We start from the raw sequence: 14,800 nt of genomic DNA on the forward strand, positions 1-14,800 counted from the left end.
CGATTCCCACGGGGGACCAGTATGGGGAAAAAATGTATGAAATGTATGCATTCACTACTGTAAGTCGCTCTGGATAAGAGCGTCTGCTAAATGTCTAAAATGCAATGCAAATGCACTAACATTCATGTCTTACAGGAAATCACGCACAGAATGAGTAGTATGGCTGGTGGCATTGTCATGCTGGAGGGTCATGTCAGGATGAGCCTGCAGGAAGGGTACCACATGAGGGAGGAGGATGTCTTCCCTGTAATGCACAGCATTGAGATTGCCTGCAATGACAACAAGCTCAGTCCGATGATGCTGTGACACACCGCCCCAGACCATGACGGACCCTCCACGTCCACATCAATTCCGCTCCAGAGTACAGGCCTCGGTGTAACGCTCATTCCTTCGAGACAAAAAAATGTGACTCGTCAAAACCGCGACTCGTCAGTGAAGCGCACTTTTTGCTAGTCCTGTCTGGTCCAGCAACGGTGGGTTTGTGCCCATAGGCGACGTTGTTGCCGGTGATGTCTGGTGAGGATCTGCCTTACAACAGGCCTACAAGCCCTCAGTCCAGCCTCTCTCAGCTTATTGCGGACAGCCTGAGCACTGATGGAGGGATTGTGCGTTCCTGGTGTAACTCAGGCAGTTGTTGTTGCCATCCTGTACCTGTCCCACAGGTGTGATGTTTGGATGTACCAATCCTGTGGAGGTGTTTTTACACGTGGTCTGCCACTGCAAGGACGATCAGCTGTCTGTCCTGTCTCCCTATAGTGCTGTCTTAGGCATCTCACAGTACAGACATTGCAATTTATTGCCCTGGTCACATCTGCAGTCCTCATGCCTCCTTGCAGCATGCCTAAGGCACATTCACGCAGATGAGCAGGGACCCTGGGCATCTTTCTTTTGGTGTTTTTCAGAGTCAGTAGAAAGATCTCTTTAGTGTCCTAAGTTTCCATAACTGTGACCTTAATTGCCTACCGTCTGTAAGCTGTTAGTGTCTTAACGACCATTCCACAGGTGCATGTTCATTAATTGTTTTTGGTTCATTGAACAAGCATGGGAAACAGTGTTTAAACCCTTTGCAATGAAGATCTGTGAAGATATTTGGATTTTTACGAATTGTCTTTGTCAGACAGGGTCCTGAAACGTTTCTTTTTTTGCTGAGTTTATCTCTGAGGGTTTAGATCTTGAGTTAGTCACCTCATACAAGTACTGTACTTGGGAGTATGGCTAGACGGTACACTGTCCTTCTCTCAGCACATATGAAAGCTGCAGGATAAAGTTAAATCTTGACTTGGTTTCCTCTATTTTAATCAATCGCTCCTCTTTCACCCCAGATGCCATACTAACCCTGAATCAGATCACCATCCTATCCATGCTGGATTACGGAAACATAATTTATAGATCGGCAGGTAAGGGTGCTCTCGTGCGGCTAGATGTTCTTTACCATTCGGCCATCAGATTTGCCACCAATACTCCTTATAGGACACATCACTGCATCACTATACTTCTCTGTAAACTGGTCATCTCTGTATACCCGTCGCAAGACCCACTGGTTGATGCTTATTTATAAAACCCTCTTAGGCCTCACTCCCCCTATCTGAGATATCTGCTTCCGGCGTCATCCTCCAAATACAACATCCATTCTGCCAGTAAAGTCCCCAAAGCACACACATCCCTGGGTTGCTCGTCTATTCAGTTCGCTGCAGCTAGCAACTGGAACGAGTTGCAACAAACACTCAAACTGGACAGTTTTATCTCAATCTCTTCATTCAAAGACTCAATCATGGACACTCTTACTGACAGTTGTGGCTGCTTTGCGTGATGTATTGTTGTCTCTACCTTCTTGCCCTGTGCTGTTGTCTGTGCCCAATAATGTTTGTACCATGTTTTGTGCTGCTACTATGTTGTGTTCCTACCATGTTGGCATGTTGTGTTGCTACCATGTTGTTGTTATGTTGTGTTGCTACCATGCTGTGTTGTCATGTGTTGCTGCCTTGCTATGTTGTTGTTTCTTTATGTAGTGTTGTGTTGTCTCTCTTGTCATGATGTGTGTTTTGTCCTAAATTGATATATATATATATATAGATAGATAGATAGATAGATAGATAGATAGATAGATAGATAGATAGATAGATAGATAGATAGATAGATTTTTTTTATCCCAGCCCCCGTCCGTCCCCGCAGGAGGCCATTTGCCTTTTGGTAGGCCTTCATTGTTTAATAAGAATTTGTTCTTAACTGACTTGTCCAGTTAAATTTGAACCAAGATGGTGCTGCAGTAGGACGTGTATGTCTGTCTTTGTCTTATCCCATGTAAATAGACAGTCTTTTTAGTATATATCTTAATCTAACTTTCTATCTACAAATTAAATATACATTCCGGCAACCCGCCTCACCCAATGTGGTACGGATCTGCTATTTTTATTCCTTATAACTGGAACATCCATCAGGAGCTAGCCAGCTAACTAGCTACTAGTCTTTGTTAGCCACAGCTAGCGGTCCTTGGCTTTTTTCCCCGTCATCAGCCAGCCTTAGCTTGGACAACACCTGCCAGTCTGCACAGAGCGATATCAACCCATAGCATATCAGACTGCTTCTCTCTACCATATCACCGGATTCCTACCGCTCTGGATCATTACACCGGATCATTCCTCCGGATCATCGCAGCTAGCTAGCTGCAAACATGTGGCTACTGTTAGCTCTGTCCCGAAGCAAGCACCAGCTAGCCTTGAGCTAGTCTTGAGCTAGGTCCATATACTAGCTAATTCTAGGGCTACAATACCTCCTTTTCCAATTGGCCTGGACCCTTTATTGTCGACACGGAGCCCCGCCGATCCATCACGACAGGACTGCCGATGTGATCGCCCGATGTGGTCTCAACAGGCTATTCTGTTACAATGTCGTCGAACAACTAGCCCCGGCCCGCTAGCTTTTCTGAACGTTGTGTCCCATGCTCGCCTAGCGTAGTAGTGACTACCGAACATCACCCTGACTCACCTATTGCTGCTCTTTTGACCCTATGATCACTCGGCTACACAGCTGATGCCCCCTGGACTGTTTCAATAACACGGTACCTTATTTTGTTTACCTGTCAGCCTCGAACTCAGGTCCTGTATGTACCTAACTAACCCGCTCTGCCCGTTCATTGCCATTTACCCGTTGTTGTCTTAGCTCTCCTGATCAACACCTGTGATTGCTTTATGCCTCTCTCTGTCAATATGCCTTGTCTTCTCCTCACCTGGCTTAACTTGTCCCTCCAGAGACTAAACATTTCTCATCGTCACTCAATGCCTAGGTTAACCTCCACTGTACTCACATCCTACCATACTCTTGTCTGTACATTATGCCTTGAATCTATTCTACCACGCCCAGAAAACTGCTCCTTTTATTCTCTGTCCCTAACGCACTAGACGACCAGTTCTTATAGCCTATAGCCGTACCCTTATACAACTCCTCCTCTGTTCCTCTGGTGATGTAGAGGTTACCCCAGGCCCTGTAGCCCCCAGTTCCACTCCTATTCCCCAGACGCTATCATTTGTTGACTTCTGTAACCGTAAAAGCCTTGGTTTCATGCAAGGTAACATCAGAAGCCTCCTCCCTAAGTTTGTTTTATTCACTGCTTTAGCACACTCCACCAACCCTGATGTCCTAGCTGTGTCTGAATCCTGGCTTAAATATTCATCCCCAACTACAACATTTTCCAACAAGATAGAACTGCCAAAGGGGGTGGAGTTGAAATCTACTGCAAAGTTCTGTCATGCTATCCAGGTCTGTTCCCAAACAGTTTGAGCTTCTACTTTTAAAAATCCACTTTTCCAGAAATAAGTCTCTCACTGTTGCCGCATGTTATAGACCCCCCTCAGTCCCCAGCTGGACACCATATCGTGAATTAATTTACCCCGATTTATCTTCAGAGTTTGTACTGTTATGTGACCTAAACTGGGATATGCTTAAAACCCCGGCCGTCCTACAATCAAAGCTAGATGCCCTCAATCTCACGTAAATTATCATGGAACCTACCAGGTACAACCCTAAATCTGTAAACACTGGCACATATCATCCTGACAAACTGCCCTCTAAATACACCTCTGCTGTCTTCAACCAGGATCTCAGCGATCACTGCCTCATTGGCTGTGTCCGTAATGGGTCCGTGGTCAAACGACCACCCCTCATCACTGTCAAATGCTCCCTAAAACACTTCAGCGAGCAGGCCTTTCTAATCGACGTGGACCGGGTATCCTGGAAGGATAATGGCAGCATTTCGTCAGTAGAGGATGCCTGGTTATTCTTTAAAAGTGCTTTCCTCACCATCTTAAACAAGCATGCCCCTTTAAAACATTTTAGAACTAAGAACAGATACAGCCCTTGGTTCACTCCAGACCTGACTGCCCTTGACCAGCACAAAAACATCCTGTGGTGCACTGCATTAGCATCGAATAGCCCCCGCGATATGCAACTTTTCATGGAAGTTAGGAACCATTATACACAGGCAGTTAGTTCAAACAGAAATTTGCATCCTGTAGCACAAACTCCAAAAGGTTCTGGGACACTGTAAAGTCCATGGAGAATAAGAGCAACTCCTCCCAGCTGCCCACTGCACTGAGGCTAGGAAACACTGTCACCACCAATAAATCTACGATAATCGAGAGTTTCAATAATCATTTTTATACTGCTGGCCATGCTTTCCACCTGGCTACCCCTACCCCGGTCAACAGCTCTGCACCCCCCACAGCAACTTGCCCAAGCCTCCCCCATTTCTCCTTCACCCAAATCCAGATAGCTGATGTTCTGAAAGAGCTGCAAAGAATTGACCCCTACAAATCAGCTGGGCTGGACAATCTTTCTAAAATTATCCGCCGCAATTGTTGCAATCCCTATTACTAGCCTGTTCAACCTCTTTTGCATCGTCTGAGATCCCTAAAGACTGGAAAGCTGCCGCGGTCATCCCCCTTGTCAAAGGGAGAGACACTCTAGACCTAAACTGTTACAGACCTATATCTCTCCTACCCTGACTTTCTAAAGTCTTCGAAAGCGAAGTTAACAGATCACCGACCATTTTGAATCCCACCGCACCTTCTCCGCTATACAATCTGTTTTCTGAGCTGGTCATGGGTGCACCTCAGCCACGCTCTAGGCCCTAAACGTTATCATAACCGCCATCGATAAAAGACTACTGTGCAACCGTATTCATCGACCTGGCCAAGGCTTTCAACTCTGTCAATCACCACATTCTTATCGGCAGACTCAACAGCCTTGGTTTCTCAAATGACTGCCTCACCTGGTTTACCAACTACTTCTCAGATAGAGTTCAGTGTGTCAAATCGGAGGGCCAGTTGTCGGGACCTCTGGCAGTCTCTATGGGGCTGCCACAGGGTTCAATTCTCGGGCTGACTCTTTTCTCTGTATACATCAATGATGTCGCTCTTGCTGCTGGTGATTCTCTATCCACCTCTACGCAGACGACACCATTCTGTATACTTCTAGCCCTTCTTTGGACACTGTGTTAACAAACCTCCAGATGAGCTTCTATGCCATACAACACTCCATCCGTGGCCACCAACTGCTCTTAAATGCTAGTAAAACTAAATGCACGCTCTTCAACCGTTCGCTGCCCGCACCCACCCGCCCGACTAGCATCACTACTCTGGACGGTTCTGACTTAAGTGGACAACTACAAATACCTAGGTGTCTGGCCAGACTGTAAACTCTCCTTCCAGACTCACATTAAGCAGCTTCAATCCAAAATTAAATCTAGAATCGACTTCCTATTTCGCAACAAAGCATCCTTCATTCATACCCTCGTAAAACTGACAATCCTACCGATCCTTGACTTCGGTGATGTCATTTACAAAATAGCCTCCAACACTCTACTCAGCAAATTGGATGTAGTCTATCACAGTGCCATCCGCTCTGTCACCAAAGCCCCATATACTACCCACCACTGTGACCTGTATGCTCTCGTTGGCTGGCCCTCGCTTCATATTCGTTGCCAAACCCACTGGCTCCAGGTCATCTATAAGTCTTTGCTAGGTAAAGCCCTGCCTTATCTCAGCTCACTGGTCACCATAGCAACACCCAGCCATTGTATGTGCTCCAGCAGGTATATTTCACTGGTCACCCCAAAGCCAACTCCTCCTTTGGCTGCGATTTTTATATTGTGTTATTGTCTGTACGTTTGTTTATCCCATGTGTAACTCTGTGTTGTTTGTGTCGCACTACTTTCCTCTATCTTGGCCAGGTCGAAGAACTGGTTCTCAACTGGCCTACCTGGTTAAATAAAGGTGAAATAAAAAAAATTAAGATTCAATAAAATTACACATTTAAAAGTATCTGGGCTGTCATCCACTGCTCCTCGGGTGGACTCTGCTGTGCTGAGACAGCAACAGAGGACGTGAAGAGGAGTGAAGAGACACATGTTGTTACCTGCAGCTTCTTGATACCTGCAGAGCAACCTCCTCCAGCCATAAGCCACTGAATACGGTCCCCACGCTACATCCTGCTGCCTCTCAGGGCTCTCAACCTATTTTCCCTCAGATTAACACCATTAGTTCAGTTTTTAATCATGCTGTACTGTAGCAGCAGTGGGGAAGTGGAAGGAGAGCAATTTGTGTAAGTCATCTTGGTTCAACGAATTAATTCACTATCACACACCACAAACAAATGGGCACAATCTTTGGAATAGGGATCATAACCTCATCATAAGCTATCATTACTGGCATAGAGATGACTGAATTGAGCTCACTCATTGCTGGTACGATGCATCTCTTTTCTCTGGCTTTATTGAGATCAAGACATGCATTTTGTCAACCTCTCATTTGTGTTTGGTGGTAATTTCCAGGAGGCATGTGATTATGTTAACTTCTGCTTAAGTGGATGGCTTATTGGTACAGATTACCGTCATTTAAGTCTTAATTACAGCTCAAATGACGGAGTCCCACAGCGCAAGAGTGACTGAATGAATGAAGAAGGAATATTTGCAATCAAATCTTGTGTTCAAGATGAGATTCATTTTAAAGCAATTTACTGTATGAAGAAAGGGCTATTTTTAAACAGAGATAATTAAAATGGTAGTTTAGGAGATATACTCTACAGTAAAGGGTTTATCCTTTGAAGGTGAATGACCTGAAATTCAGGACTCGGGAGCTTAATCTGAAGAGTGTGTTCTTTGTACAGATTGTGACAGCACTGTGGCATTGTTTCTGTAAAAAGAGGTTAAGCACATCAATTGTAGGCTACGAAAGTATTTGTGACTGTACAGTATTTTTATGGGGAGATACTGGCTAGTGTGTGTGCGTATGTTTGCATGTGTGTGTGTGGGCTGACAGGGTGCCCTCTGTCTGTTCTCTCTTCAGTGCTGGCAGTGTACTCCTGTGACAGATGTGGCCCTCCAGCACTTTCTCTCCAAAGATGGATACAGTAGAGAGAGTGAAGGGATGTGAGAGAGAGAGAAAAAAGGGATGAGGTAAAAATAGAGGGATACAGTAGACAGACAGATGGAGAGGTGATGCTGCAGTGTGTTAGGAGAAAGAGAGGTGCATTAGATTGAGAGATCTCAGGACTACCCTGTTTTAAATCCATATTTTCCTTCCCTGATCTCATCTTTCTTTCACAGTGCATATTTTCTGTAAGTTCTCATATGGTCAGTGCATTCTAAGACCTGATTTAACAGGATTGCGGGCTCATGGTGGGTTTGATCCCGCCGTTGTTCTAGAAATCGGAGTAATTACGTAAGTGCTCTGTGGGACTGGGTAAATCCTCACATCCGTTGGGGTCATGACCCTGCGCTCTCAGGGACTGGACCTGGAGTTGATGTACAGTAGGCCTTAATATGTCTGGGATACAGATCATTTCATGACACTTGAAGTGACACATTAAACAGCTATACTTGTACTATTGCTGTTTCTACTGTTTCCTGTCCGATTGTTCTCCCTCATTGACACAGAGGGCAGGGGGCAGTAAAGCTGAATAGTGGAGAAGGATTCACTCCAACGTCGGCCCAAGTAGGAGTAAGTGTTATTGTGCTGCAACACCGCTCGATCTCAGAGCAGTTCAATTTGGTCAAAAGGCATGGAACTCTTGTGCTTTCTAAGCTTTGCACTCTGCTCTGCAACTCCCTGCTGAGAGTTTACATGTCTGAACATCAGGAGACAAAATAATGGCTCCATTCAGTGCTGAGGACATCTCCTTGGAGAGAGCAGCTTTCAACAGTCCTCTCGTAGTGACTCATTCACTAAGCTACATTCAAATGGACGTCAGAAAGGACACCATCACACGATTAGATTATGCCTGCACACTTCAAGTTGAGCGTGTGCTTTAAAACATAAATAAACAGCCATGGCAATGTTTTACATTAGCAGCCCTTGTGGTATTGAATTATTCACACCCTAACAGCCATTTACACTCATATCTGGCATAGTCCACTGGTATATCAACACCAGTTAATCAGCATCTTCTTCTCAAATGCCTTCTAGTGTAACGGGACATCCTTGCCTGTGTGTTTTTCTTAAAGAATAGAACAGTAGTCCTTGTCTGGGGGATCAGTTACAAGGTCAGAGACAGGTGATGTCGCCCTGCCTGTAGAGTAAGAGGATGCTGCAGGGGGTAAACCACAGTAGCCTACTGTAGAGGTGAGGTGAGCCTTGCTGAGCTGAACTGAGCTGAGCAGGGGGCAGGACTCCCCGTACTCCACCGGTGTTCTATTGCACCGATACGGGAAGAGGTGACCTCAGGAGAACCTAGATTTGTCCTAAAGCCAAGCACAATGAGGAAGGGAGTACAGGGGAGCAGGGGGACGTTTGGTACCTGACAGCATTTTGGAGGTGACTGAATAATCTCCTGACCTTTACTTCGGGCCGTCGGAGAGAGGAGAAATCCTGTGATGAGATTCAGCACCATGTGGTATAGCAGCATGGGACACATCCCTTAGAAGATTAGATGGAAGGGAGAGGGCAGAGTCCACAAACATTACACTTAGCACCGTCTGAATACGCTCAAGGCCCACTCAGCAGAACCATTGTCTTTTCTCTGTGAAACACCGCTAGTTCTGTCTGGTACCACAACCTGCCATCTATCCACCAGCCTGGCTCTGGGGCTCTGGGGTTAGGGACAGTTCCACAGGCCCAGGGCTGAGCCTCCATCCTGCCCAACTGGGAAGGTGAGGAGACAAGCTGGCTTTTAGCAGCAGATGGTACTGCTACACACCTACACAAGGAGAGAACAGGGTGGGAGTGGAGACACATTCGTGATAACACCGGCACCAACACACTATTCCCATTTACACCTCCTTTTCTTCTTCCTCCTATTCTCAAAGCTGCCGATGAAGGAAGCGACCAGCTGTATTATGTCAGCTCTATGACTCTCGGAAATGTAACCAGCATTTTAGGCCTCCCTTGAATTTTTCTGTTTTCACTCATTTTGCTGTGTCAAACATTTGTCTATTTGCGTTGGTTTTGCATTGCTAAACCTGCTTCCAACTCTGGCTTTATAGTCATCTCTTGGCTGCACAGTGAACTGAAGGGATTGGAATGGATTGCTTTAATCTGGATAACAGTAGAGGAGGTCAGGGATGAGCATAGACATGTAATACAGTAATTAGCCCTAATTATTAAAGCAACATCCAACTCCGATAGCTTGTCCTGAAAACCTCTTCCCTCAACAGAATGCTCCCTCTAAGAGATGAACAGTACTATACACTGAGCATACCAAACATTAGGAACACCAAAGTAGGGTGGTTGGTCAGAGTGGATGGGTAGGTGTATAAAGCGAACATCTAACATCCCAAAGGTTAGCTAATTAGCCACTGCTTACTACTTTTTAGCTACTTTACAACTACATAGCATGTTAGCTAACCCTTCCCCTAACCTTAACCCCTAACCCTTAGCCTAGCTAATGTTAGCCACCTTGGAATTCATAACATATCATACCAAATGGATGATAGACATCCACAAATGAATTCACAACTTACAAAACACAACATATAATATAAGTGTTCCAAATTTATATTCACTATGTTACAGGTTGCTTTTTTAAATAAAAAATGCATATGTTCCATAGATTTTAAATGCTACAAGCCAAATTGCTTTTGTAAACAGCACTGCTGGTACTACACCAGCCAGCATCCATAAGCGATCTGGACTGGATCCTGGTCAGGGGGAGCCGTTAAGCCATATGGCCAAAGGTCCCATGCCTTTGGGCACCAATGTTGTTAAGCACTGAATGATGATGTCACAGTGCTGAGCAGAGCACTATGCAGTGCAGAGAGATGCAGAAAGAATAAGATCCAGTAGCAAGACTCTCCAGTAAACAGGAGGAGATTACGGCATGATGTGAACTAACACACACATTTGATACACTGTCTGGGGTTAGGCTAAATCAAATGCTGTGCGCCAGAGCTTCATGATGTACTTAGTGGTTGGCTTTCATATAAAAAAAGCTGGCTTTATTATGGGAAATGGCTATATCAATTTGCTGTAAAAGTGATTATAGCACTACTTTTTTATTTTTATTTAATGAACAACATTTTTTAAATCCACATGATAAGGCTAGTTGAGAACAAGCAGGCTCTTTTTTGAGAGATTACCTTCCAACTCCCTACACAGGTTAGTATTTGATAAAAGGACATTGTGCAATTGGGCCTGTTTGAGTTTATAGGAATAACTACTATTCAGGTCCTGATTGTGCTCTCGTCTGGTCCTCCGGGGTTTATACTCCACTCTCTCTCCTCTGGCCCTTCTGGGTTTGACCTCCACTCTCTCTCCTCTGGCCCTTCTGGGTTTATACTCCACTCTCTCTCCTCCTGCCCTTCTGGGTTTGACCTCCACTCTCGCTCTCCTCTGGCCCTTCTGGGTTTGACCTCCACTCTCTCTCTCTTCTGGCCCTTCTGGGTTTGACCTCCACTCTCTCTCTCTTCTGGCCCTTCTGGGTTTGACCTCCACTCTCTCTCTCTTCTGGCCCTTCTGGGTTTGACCTCCACTCTCTCTCTCTTCTGGCCCTTCTGGGTTTGACCTCCACTCGCTCTCCTCTCGCCCTTCTGGGCTTGACCTCGACTATCTCTCTCCTCTGGCCCTTCTGGTTTTGACCTCCACTCTCTGTCCCTCTGGTACAGGAGCTGCCTCTGGCATGTGGTCTGTGTTCTTCTCACTCTCCGTGTTGGCTTGGGACGCTCAAAGTGGTGTGAGGAACAGCAGTAGCGTATTAGTAGCCTACAGGCCGGCAGGGGTGACGAACTGGCTGCCTGGGGGCTTCGTTAGCAGGCTCCAGCCCCGTGGCGGTCCATTTTTGGTTCAAGTGTCAACGTCAGCTGCCCTCTGAGAGATGACACTTCTCCCCTGAGTGTCTCACAACCAGTCTAAATCAATCTACATCTCTAGATTGATCTAAATACACATCAAAGAGAAATCTGTGTTAGTGTATATAATACCAGAAACATTCTGTACCTATACGCTCAGTGGGGACCGTGGCCAAGCCTTTTCAAACAGGCCTTTGTGCAGACAGTCGATTAGTAGCTATTTGCTAAACAGCTGATGAGGAGAGGCTATTTTAAATCTGGGCACACAGACAGATGGTGGGGTCCTCCCAGCAATGCCCACCTGTGTGAATTATCCAAGGTGACTGGCTTGGTTTAGTTCTCTAATCACACACATCCTAAGCACAGTTCAGCCTTGGCCAATTAGCACGCGGCACCCTGGGACACAGACTCTCATCAATAAACCATTACCACATTATTTATAATTAAAATTAAACATTCATGCCTCAAAGACAAAAATTGGGGACAGTTATAGGCTACCACCTTAATCCATCCACCACACGCTGCAATGGAAGAAAGCAGTGACTTTGAGGGACAATTTCAGGACAAGCAATGCAATTTGGGTTTACCTTCATTTCCATATTTACTACATAGCCAGGCTAAGTAATGCAGTAATTATGACAGCCATTGCAGAAGCACATTTGTTTACTTTGCATTCATTCAGCATTTCTTTGGCTGCTCAGCCTAGCAGCCAGTCACCGTGTGGGGCTCTCTGCTTCAGTCAAACACATCATAAAAGCAGGGAGGCCAAAAACGGCTAATGACGATGGAGGAGACACACTCCACACCACAGTTATAAAGTCTCAGGTATGGAACATCCTCAAAAGGTGTATCCATACAGACACAGACAAGCCAGATAACCGGTGAGCCATACATGTGTAAAGCATCACCCTACTTAGTGTGCACATGCATCACCCTACTTAGTGTGCACATGACTGGAAACAGAGCAATATGGCAAGCCTGGTTTGAGGCACATAGTTAATGTAATTAACCGTGCGTGTGTGTTTGTGAGTCTGTGTGTGTGGCAGAGGTAACTTTCTAGAGTTCACTGGGATGTTGCTGCTCTTCTTTGGTGGATAGAGCATGCATGCATGTCAGACTCTTCGATGAGTACCGGGCTCCTAAAATAAACGGCCTCATCATATGGCCCAGGAGACTGTCCTGATGGTGCTGAGAAGACGCCCTGCAGGCAGGGACCCACTGGAGACTCCTGAAAGACATCTACCCAATTAACATTCAGCGTACAGCCCAATGCTACAGGCAGCCAACACTTTCAAAGCAACATGATTTCCATCAACAACAAGGAGAGGTACTCTAACTGTGGTGCCACTACCAACAACAGAAGGACACCATGCATGTCCAGACATGTTAGCATCCACAGCTTGGAGATTGTGTATAGAAACCTGAGGTCAGAATCAATGCTTTCTGAACAAACAATTCTGGACAAATTGCGATTATTCCTGCGAAACAATGTGTAATTTATTTTATTTTATAATTGCGTTCTGACTTGCAGATCAAACTGAGGGGAGGAGAGAAGCACGTGCACTCCATACCTGAACTTGTCTGGACCCTCAGTAGCAGTGCCAAGGAGAGGTCTATGCCAGGCTCAGAAAAACAGAACACTGACGCAAAGCTGACTGGCCCGGAACCACTCCTGGCTTCTCACAGCTTCACATCCCATAATGACTGTGAAAACGCTCTGTCACCTTTCGTGAGTCACACATGGTGTCAAAGCTTTTAGGACGTCACTCCCAGGCATCAGTGCGTATCACATGGATTAAGGCAACTAGTGAAGAAACACTGGAGGCAGGACAAATAGCAGCAACGTTTGTTCTGTCTGTTGTTCAGAGTGTCTGCAAGCTCAAACATGTCCACACTCAACTTTTATGTTCAACAGAAAATCCTATCTGAGGTAGAGAGATTGGGAGTTTGTTTTGCTACAGTGAATGAAAAGCAGTGGTGGTCGGTACCATTTAAGATGAGGGAGGATGATAGAAATAAGGCCATGCTCATACATTTTTCTATTACAGCATATTGGATGACTGTCATTCATATTCCATTCACCCAGCTCAATATAACATTGATAGGTATAGACTACTACTTGATACTTGAATTTTCCCTATACCAATCACGAGGTTGCTACAACCTAGCCTATGAATGAACGTTTACAATGTAGGTGCACAGGTCGAGAGAAATTTTAGTAATCAAGTTGACAGACATTGACACATTCAATAGCGCCTTGCTTGCATCTGGCTGATCTAGGTTGTAATCATTAGTCCAACAGTTACAAACAAGAGTTTATATTGGACAAATGCAGGTATGTTTGAACACCAAGGTACACCTGTTTCATTCCGTTTGCTTCAGTTTAAAAAAAAAAAAAAAAAATTCAATAGAATCGGCGGAATGTATACACCCTAATCACACGCAAACACATTTCACTTTCATAGCAGCCACATACAAACTGCTTTTATAATTTCTTCTCAAATATACGCGCACTCCTCATCTCACTTTTTCCCCTTTTTCCCTTCGCACAGACAGAGCTGTCTGTGACTAAGCCAAACCTTCCTATTATAACTGCTAACTACTACACACAGCCTACATCATTGTCACCATATTAACGTCATAGTCAACATAGCTACTAGAACTAACGTGTTAGTAAACCCGCTACAATCATGCAGTACAGTCAGCAGCAAGCAGTTTAGTAGTTACACCGGTGGGCCCCGATGGCAATAAATTAATAAAACCAAAAGCTTACCTTGACTTGGAAGAGTTCCAGTGTTCGATATCCATAGCCTGCTAGCTAACATAGCCTCCCTCTCGGTTTGAGTCGGGTGTTTGAGTAGGCTCAACTAGCTAACTGCCTTCGCTAGCTAAGTAAGTGAACGTTTAAAAAAAATCTCTTTCTCTCTTGCTTCTCCTTCATTTTTTAAGAAATGAATTTGTTTAAACTGTTCAACTATTATAACTATTCTCTTTCTCTCTCTTTGACTCAACTACTCACTACATTTTATGCACTGCAGTGCTAGCTAGCTGTAGCTTATGCTTTCAGTACGAGATTCATTCTTTAATTCTTTGATTGGGTGGACAACGTCAGTTCATGCTGCAAGAGCTCTGATAGGTTGGAGGATGTCCTCTGGAAGTTGTCATAATTAATGTCTATGAAGTCTATGGAAGGGATGACCCTCCTAGGTTTTGTATTGAAGTCCATGTACCCAGAGGAGGACGGAAACTTCGACTACACCATGGTGCTACCCTACAGAGTGCTGTTGAGGCTACTGTCATTGTAAAACAGTGTGTTTTAATAAATTATTTGGTGATGTGATTATATTTAGTATAGTTTTGTCTAAACTTTTTAAAAGTTTCACTATTTTTATGAAAATCGTTGAGCAGGATGGTCCTCCCCTTCTTCCTCTGAGGAGCCTCCCAATGAAAAAAGTATGGCTGGCATATTTTGATAGCTGTATTGATGATAAACAATACCACAGTTCTATAGTTCAAATCCAATGG

The sequence above is a fragment of the Salmo salar genome, chromosome 09 (genome assembly GCF_965601325.2).
Source record: "Salmo salar chromosome 09, fSalSal1, whole genome shotgun sequence".
Taxonomy (NCBI): Eukaryota; Metazoa; Chordata; class Actinopteri; order Salmoniformes; family Salmonidae; genus Salmo; species Salmo salar.